The following is an 8730-nucleotide window of genomic DNA, read 5'->3' on the forward strand; positions in this document are numbered from 1 at the left end:
GTGAGTGGGACTTAACGGCAGAAATCTGCCATTATTCTGAATCTGTATAACCTTTAAATAAACAACCCCTTTCCTTTTTCACCAAAGCCTTGCATTGGGAGTCATGCTTCTTGGCGGCGGGCAATCGGACCCCACAGCTGTTCCAGAGAAGCATGGGCGGGGGTCTGTAACATTGTGAAACTAATAGGTTATGATGCCAGATCCGTGGAAGAATTGTTTTTGCCATTCACCTCATTATTCATCTTGTTTCTGTTTCTCCACGCTCACCGACACCATCTGATGTACTGCTGGCTGGTAGCTGTGGGTATAGCAGCTAACCACCATCTTAAGTTTTCTTTCTTGCAGATAAATGAGCTTATCTGACTGTTGGTAAACCTAGGTAAAATAAAGGTATTATATGTAATGCCTCTTTTAATTAAACGAACACATTTATACTAGCTTTTGTTTACTGACTATAATCCTAGATCATGTGAACTTGAAAAACACTTGGGTTCTATATTTCTGATGGTATACTTGATTTGTATAAATGCTTGTTTGTCTTTAAACATATTAAATACAGAGTTTTACAAGTTAATTTTAGTAATACCATCCCAAGGTAAAAAATATAACATATCTGTAACATACATGCATAGACATACATAAACATACAGACAGCTGCAGAGATCTTAGGCTTTCATTGAAAAATTTTAGCCATGAGAAACTCATTAGTTATAAAGGAGTGGCTGGATCCAAATTCTGTTTCTGGCAGATGGAATAAGTTAAGGTCACCTGCTCAGACAACTAAAGCTTTTATTAACTTTTGTAGAAAAAAAAAAACAAAAACTTCTAAGGTTTTTCGTTCACCTAATTGCCAACTAGCTTTGTCTTCTCTGCTAAGAATGACCTCCCTGAAATGTGCATTTCAAGAGATGGCTTTGAGTTCCTGGAGGAGACCAGGTAGAACATTTACATCTCAGAGGTCCAGAGAAAGGATGTTAAGTTTCTCCAAGAAGGGCTTTTATTCCTTAAGTCCAGATATGGTACAGTATCTGCAAGACTTTTGAGACGAGTAGGGAGGCTTGGGGATGGGTAGAAAGAATAGGTGGGCTCTGCATTGTTTCTAGAGCTGCATGTCTGTTTGCATCTTGATGCCTGTAAGACACACAGTTGTTTATCATTCCGCAGGGAATTTGGTTGCAACCTGAATAATATCTAGACACTGTTACACTCATGTGACGAAGAAGGGAGGAGACGTGTAAATCAGTTCAAAGCCTTTATTGGGGAGGTCCAGGAAGGCGGGCTGAGTCTGGAGTAACTGTAGCCCTGAGCAGAAACAGAGCAGGGGTTTTTAAGGGCTTTAGTCCTGGGTAACAGAATTGTCAGAGTCCAGGCAAGCACCGTGACCTGGCAGGCTAAAACGGTTGATTCTTGCAAAACTGGGAGAGGAGGTTTCCGAGAACACAGGACCCCAGGCGCAACTGCAGGCCACACAACAGGGAGTGGTAGTTTCTGGAACACAGGACACCTGGCGTGCCCGCAGGCAACAGTTTCTGAGAACAGTGACCACTGGCTGTAGCCTGTTTTGCAAGGTCTGATGCAGGTGGCTGGTCACGGGGCAAGCAACGTGAGGTCTTTGGCCCTAACAGACACTGACCCAGCCATCCAACTACATCATCCTCAATTTGCTTCTTTACAGCAGGGAGCAGATCTTTAAGATGGCAATTAAAAGGTTCCTATGTTCTAGATTTAGAGCCGTGTGTCTTTGGAGTGTTTTAGTAAATCCTTCCACCATGGCTTCAGAATGTTTTCCTTTTCCTTTGGGTACACAGTTCATTTTAGCTAAAGAGAAAGGCCTTTTAAAAAGTTCCTGTCAGGCTCTGAATATCAGTTTCCAATCTGACCAACTTCATAGAGCTACTTGGAAACTTCCTTTCAAACATCTTGTCAGGTTCCAGCCGGACAAATACTAAATATTCCCAGCAGTATCGAGCAACCCCACGGACCCAAGAGGGGACCTCAAAGAGGGTGCAAGAAACGCTACCCTCCCAAGAGCCAGAGCCACTCCGAAAGATGACCGAGGAAGGAAAGCCTTGGACAATTCTCCTGAGAGCTGGCAACAGGCAGGGGGATCCTAGCTGCACATGGGGTACAACCCACCGTCCTGCCCAGCCACGTCGAGCCATGAACGGCGTTCCACCCACAATTCTGTCCGGCCGTGTGTTTGGGGCCCCTAACCAGACGGTTGCCAAGCCAGGTTCTCAGGTCATAAAATAAGACACCCCAGAAGCCAGAAGTTGTCCCTGAGAGAGAAGGGATCAATCACCACTGCTGTTCCCTGCCCGTGTGAATTGGGAAAGGAAGGGACCGTGTGGAATTTTACCTCCCTCTCCCGACCAGGCAGCACTGAGAGAGGCCTGAGCGAGCTGACTTTGGCGAGAATTCTCCCCCTTTGCTGGTTTCTGCACGTTTGCCCAGGATGCCGGCTGCGGGCTCCGGAGTGAGCGGGCTGTCCCAGCGGGTCTCATCCTAGTCACCAGAAGCTGTATGATGGGAAACTAGTTTTCCCTCTGTCCTTTATAGTGAGTGCCTGGCTGAGATCCCCTTTCCTCTAGGGCCCCTTGGCCATGGATAAGGTTATCTAAGGTGGTTAACAGTTCTCCACTGTAATTCAGGGTTGTCTCGGGTAAGGTTCATCTACTTGCTCAACTTTAAAACAAAATTTTATTCAGCTGAGGCTTCACGCTGGCTCCTGATCCAGGCTCTACATCCACCCAGTCCATCCCGAGATCCGGTCCGGTTTTCCATTCAGAACCAGTCCACTTCCAGGCAGTTTCTTGACCTGGCCTGGAAAGGGAGATGCTCAAATAAAGTCTGAAAGCTCAGAACACAAAAGCTGTGGCGCTAGGATCCAGGACCCGAGACGGACTTCGCCAGCATCTCCAGAGGCAGGGAGGAAGCCGCGTACCCAAGGGGCTTCCAGGTACCTGTGCTGGGTTGCTCGTAGTTCCTGGAGGCTGGTGGGGGCTCCTTCAGTTCCCCGTTCTGACACCAGAACTGCGAAAAGGTAAGCTGAGGCACATTCAAAATGTTTAGAGTTTATTTGGGCAAAAATTGATTCAGATCAGACAGCATCAAACTCGAAGCGGTTAGGAGCCAGAGGTAAGTCATATAAAGTGTGAAAACAAAGAGGAATGACTGGTTGGTTGGCTATAGCTTTGAGCCTCGCTGTGATTGGTCGTCCCTAACATTTGGCTTTTGTCACCTTGAGGCATTTACAGGCTTAGACTTGGGCTTGCTCATGGAGGCCTCCATGACATTACCTCCTTATTTAATTGATTTAACAGTCTTGAGCTGAAACTTGTTCCCCTCCACCCCTCATTTTCCAGTGTTTGCAGGGGATGAAAGGATTGAGATAGAGCCATCACATCTTTTATAACAAATCTTTTGTATTTCTCATTGTTGGTCGTCGCCTAATGGTTAACATACAAATCTCTTAGTGATAGCCAGGTGTCCCCGTGGCAGATCTAGTTAGTTTCTCCCCTGTGGCCTTCTGCTGTGCCCTGCCCCACAGCTGCTGGTAGAGGCCAGTTTTGCTCAGGTGTTTGCCCTCCCAAGTTCTCAGCGTGGACTTCCCACTAGCGCTCAGGTGGGGGTGAAACTTGGTTAGGCTGATGCAGTAGGGCTGGCTTTTGAGCACACACCTGTGGAACTAGTAAAACCTGTTGCCGAACATTGGAATTTTGTTTCCAAAGCTCCCAGTTGATTTAAGGAAGCAGAAGAAAGAGCACTTCCTCTCCCTAAAAAAAGAGATCGATGTGGTATAAAGTCTCCTCTTTCTCACTGGGCTTGGTTGTCTGGGTGGGAATGTGGGTAGGTACTGCCGCCATGTTGGCACCACGAGGCCAGCCAGCCCAGGTGCTCTGAGGGTGAGGGCAAAAAGTTTGGGCAGGTTCGCTCACCTGGGCCCTTGATATGTTGCTGAGCTCCTGATTCACTGATAAATCAACCCTGCTGCCTAACTGCAGGCTTCTCGCTATGCGGTGTAATCTATCCTGATCACTCCTCCTGTGCAGTTTAGGAAGTTAAGTTATTGGCACCTGGCATGATCTATATTGCTCATTTGGTGATACTGCTGAGTTGGAGCACCCTTGATGAAAACGCATTTGTACCTGGACATGAACACGTAAGTGATGGTGCATTTGAAATAGTACTTCCCACATACTCAGACTTGAATAAGCTTTGGCAATGAAAGGCTCACCTAATGACCATTTATGATAGAGTTTCAATTGGACTCTTTTTATGTTAGAAGCAAACTTTAAATGGATTTCTGGAACATCCCGTTTATAAATTGGAACAAGCTATGGCTTTATACCTTTGACCTTACAACTAGATACTTTTTTTCCCCCTTATTTTCGTGTTTGGTAATATGCAGACCTACATTCTAAGAATGTGTTTTGTGGTTAATGAATATTCTGATAAAAAGTTGTAGTGACCCTTTTTCAAAAGTGGCCATGCTTCTTAATCCTTAACTTGTATTGGTGTTTCTCAAGTCAACTGAGAATAACCTTCTTTGCTTCTTGGCTCCCACTCCTATTTCAAATAATACAGAGATATAGTTCCCAGGTGAAACCAAGCTCTCTACACTGTGGTTCCACTATGAAGAAAGGGTTCCAGAGTAGTACCGTCAATGCCCGCCAGTCAAAGGCCACCAAGAAAACAGGTGTTCAGCTTGGGTGGAACAAGTTGGATTATTGCTCGCTGCAGCCAGGGAGGTGTGGGGCATCTTAGTGAGGACGGTAGAAAGTACTTATTAGAGAATTTGGGCTTCTGTTAGGTGATTTGGGGCAAGGTTTTGCTCTGGATTGGATGCTGTCAGAAAGAGGCGATTTTATTATTGAGTATTTGAGTACATCTTACCTAGGAGGAGACCAGACTAACGTGGAAGCTGTAATTGGCAAAGAAGCAGCTCATTTGCTGGGAGAGGGACTGTTTTGTATTTTGTGGTTTGGACAGTATTCATGTTTTATGTGTGTAATCATATTCAGATATGATTACAGCGTGGGTCACAAAAGTGGTCTTGCTTGTATTGTGATCTTGTTTATGGTCAGTAGGAGAACAGCCAGGCTCAGCTGTGAAGGCCTGGCCAGCTCACAGATGTCAGAGGCTGCTTTTTTCTTCTTTTATTTCTTCAATAGTTAAGGTTTATTAAGTGTTTACGCTGTGCCAGGCACTGTGCTAAACACTTTACATATATGAATTGAATCATCTCCACAAGCTTATGAGGTGTCGTTGTGATCGTCCTTATTTAAAAGGTAAAGGAACTGGGACCTGCATTGCTAACCGACTTGCCCAAGGTTCAGGTGTGAGTTGAGGCTGCCAACAGAGCCCACAGTGCTCTTAGCCACTTCTCTCCACGAAACTAAAAGGCCGTGCTTGGGCAGTAAGCCTCAAGTCAAGGTCACTTGATAAAGAGCAAGGATATTAATACACATGATGTCTAGCTTGAACTAGAACCGCATCGCAAGTCTGAAGCAAATCATAGTAGAACATCGGTATTATAAAGTCATTTAACGTTATGTTGTAGAAAGATATTTATGGATGTGGAAAACCTGTTAATGATATCTAAACCACAAAAAAAGCATCACAGCTCCGGCTGGTGTGGCTCAGTGGATTGAGGGCCAGCCTGAGAACCAAAGGGTCGCCGGTTCGATTCCTAGTCAGGGCACATGCCTGGGTTGCGGGCCGGGTCCCCAGTTGGAGGTGTGAGAGGCAACCACACATGATATTTCTCTCCCTCTTTTTATTCCTCCCTTCCCCTCTCTCTAAAAAGAAATAAATAAAATCTTTAAAAAAAAAAGCATCACAAAATACAATTTGGATTTCTGCTCATCTGAGGAGCTTTTCAAACCTTCAGTGTAGATCCAGTGAGACAAAGTAGTAATGGTGGGGCCCTGGTAGCTGTGCATGCAAGAATTCAAACTTTTATTCTACAGGCTAAGCCTCGTGTTCTGAGGGGGCAGCTGAACCAGGTACTAGCCAGGCTTTCCTGTTCTATGGACAAGTCCAAAAATAACTGTTGGTCCTCAGCGTTCTTAGTCAAGATTAAATAGTCAAAGCTAAGGCTTACTTTGCGTAACAGAACCAAGTGATAATAGCAGCTATTTATGAAGTGGCTACATGCTAGGCTTTTTATTCATCATTTTATTTAATCCATAAACAATCATCTGTGGTAGGTATTATTATCTCTACTTAAAAACAAGAAAACTGAGGCTCAGGGACATTAAGGGATTTGCCCAAGGTGGCCCATCAATAGGAGTGTCTTCTACTCTGATTCCAGTTCCCATGTCCTGCTACTTTCTCAGTTTACTTGGTAACATCCCAACAAGTTTTACAAGCTTTGAAAAAGATACGGAAAAGTCTAAAGAGGTTTCAAATGTCTATGTCTTAATGCTGCTGTGTAATCTATGCTCTCTGCACCTGTGACGTATCAAATTAGCTCTGGCATAGAGGATCTCATTGCCATGGCGAAAGTGCACTGAACGTCGACCTCGAATCAGTTCAGTCTCTACAATATCAGCTACAATAGTCACACTAGAAGTCTCCTTAGAGTTAGAGTTCCAGAGAAATATATAGAAAATAGTTGTATACAGGATCAAACTATTGAATCATTAAAAAATTGACTTAAATAATAATTTATGTCTTCAAATGCCAAGGACTGTTTAAAGCTTCACTGAAATTTGGCATAAGAATTTTAAAGGGAGCATTGACTGCCTCATTACTCTCAAATTTGCTTTACCTAAGAGTCAGATTGTTACCGAGCAAAGGGGCCATTCATATGGCACCTTGGTGTATGACCTAACAACTACTGCTGAGAAAAACAGGTCTTTATTTATAATATTCCAACCTTGGGGGGGGGCGGGGCTGTGAGCACTTCAGCTCAGAGCCCTGTTTTCCCACGAGACCCAGCACTTCCCTTGCTCCCCCAAAGGCTATAAACCAAAACCAAGCCCAACAGTTCCCCCTCCCTTATCTGTCAGCTCTCTCCTTCAGGATCTGGGGTACATTGTCTTCAGCCTCCGTATAATAGTCCAGGAAAGCATGTGCCATGTTCCACTGGATAATGGTGAAGTTCAGGAAAGGCACCAGTCCTAGGAGAGTGTCCTCTCTGTATGTCCTGCGTTCCAAGAGTCCAGATAGAGTCCTGGTCTGCAAGGCAGAGTCCTTGATGGCTTTGGAGTCAGCTCATGAATTTGAGGTGTTGTCACACTGGATTCTTGGCATCACTGTTGTGTGGATTGTATGGGAGTGATTGTACTGAGTCAGCCTCACAAAATTTGCTATCATCCTTATTCTGGTGGTAGAACTCTCCTTCTGGCTATAGGTCAGGCACATGGCTAAGGCCTGGTGACTGGGTAGAAAGGCAGTCACGTTGGTGGGGTGCAAGGCCAAACAGAATCATTCCCTGCTCCTGCTCCTTGGACATGGGGGAAAAGCGACTTAAGTGGAAAGGAAGCAGCTAAACTGGGGCTAGGGGCACATCTTCCCATCCCATGGAGGAGTTATTGTGTTGGAAGGGAAGAAAGAATTAGAGAGGAAATGAGCGTGTGCAAAAATTTAGAAGATGTGGACAGAACCTGTGTTGCCTGAAGTCTAGACATCAGAGGCAGTTTCAGGAGTTGCACAATGTCCAACGTGGCTTTGACCACAGTTGACGATGGAAAAATGTTAAGGATGTCACATCAGCTCATTGTGTTTCCTGAATCCTTATCCTGGATGGTGGCTGATCTAAGTCAAATATCTTATAAACATCTTTGAGTCTTCTCACTAAGATTGATAGATTAAACATAGTAACTTCATAGTTTACTGTATTGAATCTTTTTTACCATTTTTTCCCTGTTTATATCCCAAAGGAAAAAATACAAATAATACTGGATTCATTTTATAAACAGAAAGCTCCTAGATTCCCTATAAAGACAGTGTCTTTGACCAAATAGATTTGTGCTATCAAACTTCCCTTTTTTGGAAATCTTTAAAAATTTTCATCCAGCAATGTTTAAAAAAACAGTTTTTAGGATTATAATAAACTGATGTTGTAAAATAGCACTTGGGACAAGTCACGCATTTTTTACTCATTGTTTAAACTGTGTCATTTCAACTAGACCTAAATATTAATTCACTTTTATTAGCTTACTAACATTTTCCAAGTGATTTAAAAATGAGAGCTGGTTATTTTGCAGATGTGTCTCCTACAGACTTGAGACAAATAGACCTTCCAGAAGGAGCATGAAGATAGCAAACTGTATAGTGCTCTGATTTTAAAGTTATTTCATAAGGGAGGATGATAAAGTTTATGGGATTTTATATATATATATATATATATATATATATATATATATATAAACATATGTAAATGTGTATTTTTTCAACCTATATAATTTAAGCTTTATGCTGTCAGTATCACTGAATATCCATATCAATGTTGTTTATACTAGATTTTAAATTCCCAGGGGCAAGAAATGTGGCTGAGTTATCTAATTGTTCTGGAAGGCAAATGAAAGTGTTGGGTTTTAACATAAATTTAGTGGGAGAAGTCAAAACAAAGTTAATCTAAAACCCATGAGGTCACTCCTTCCACCAAACCCCCATTTCTTTAGCCTTGAGAGCACTTGAATCCTTTGAATCTCATTCTCCACATATAAACTGAAGGTAGCCCTGCTACCTTCATTACAAGCAATCATCAAAGACTTAAAG

This window comes from Furipterus horrens, unplaced genomic scaffold (genome assembly GCF_987537825.1).
Source record: "Furipterus horrens unplaced genomic scaffold, mFurHor1.1.pri manual_scaffold_17, whole genome shotgun sequence".
NCBI lineage: Eukaryota > Metazoa > Chordata > Mammalia > Chiroptera > Furipteridae > Furipterus > Furipterus horrens.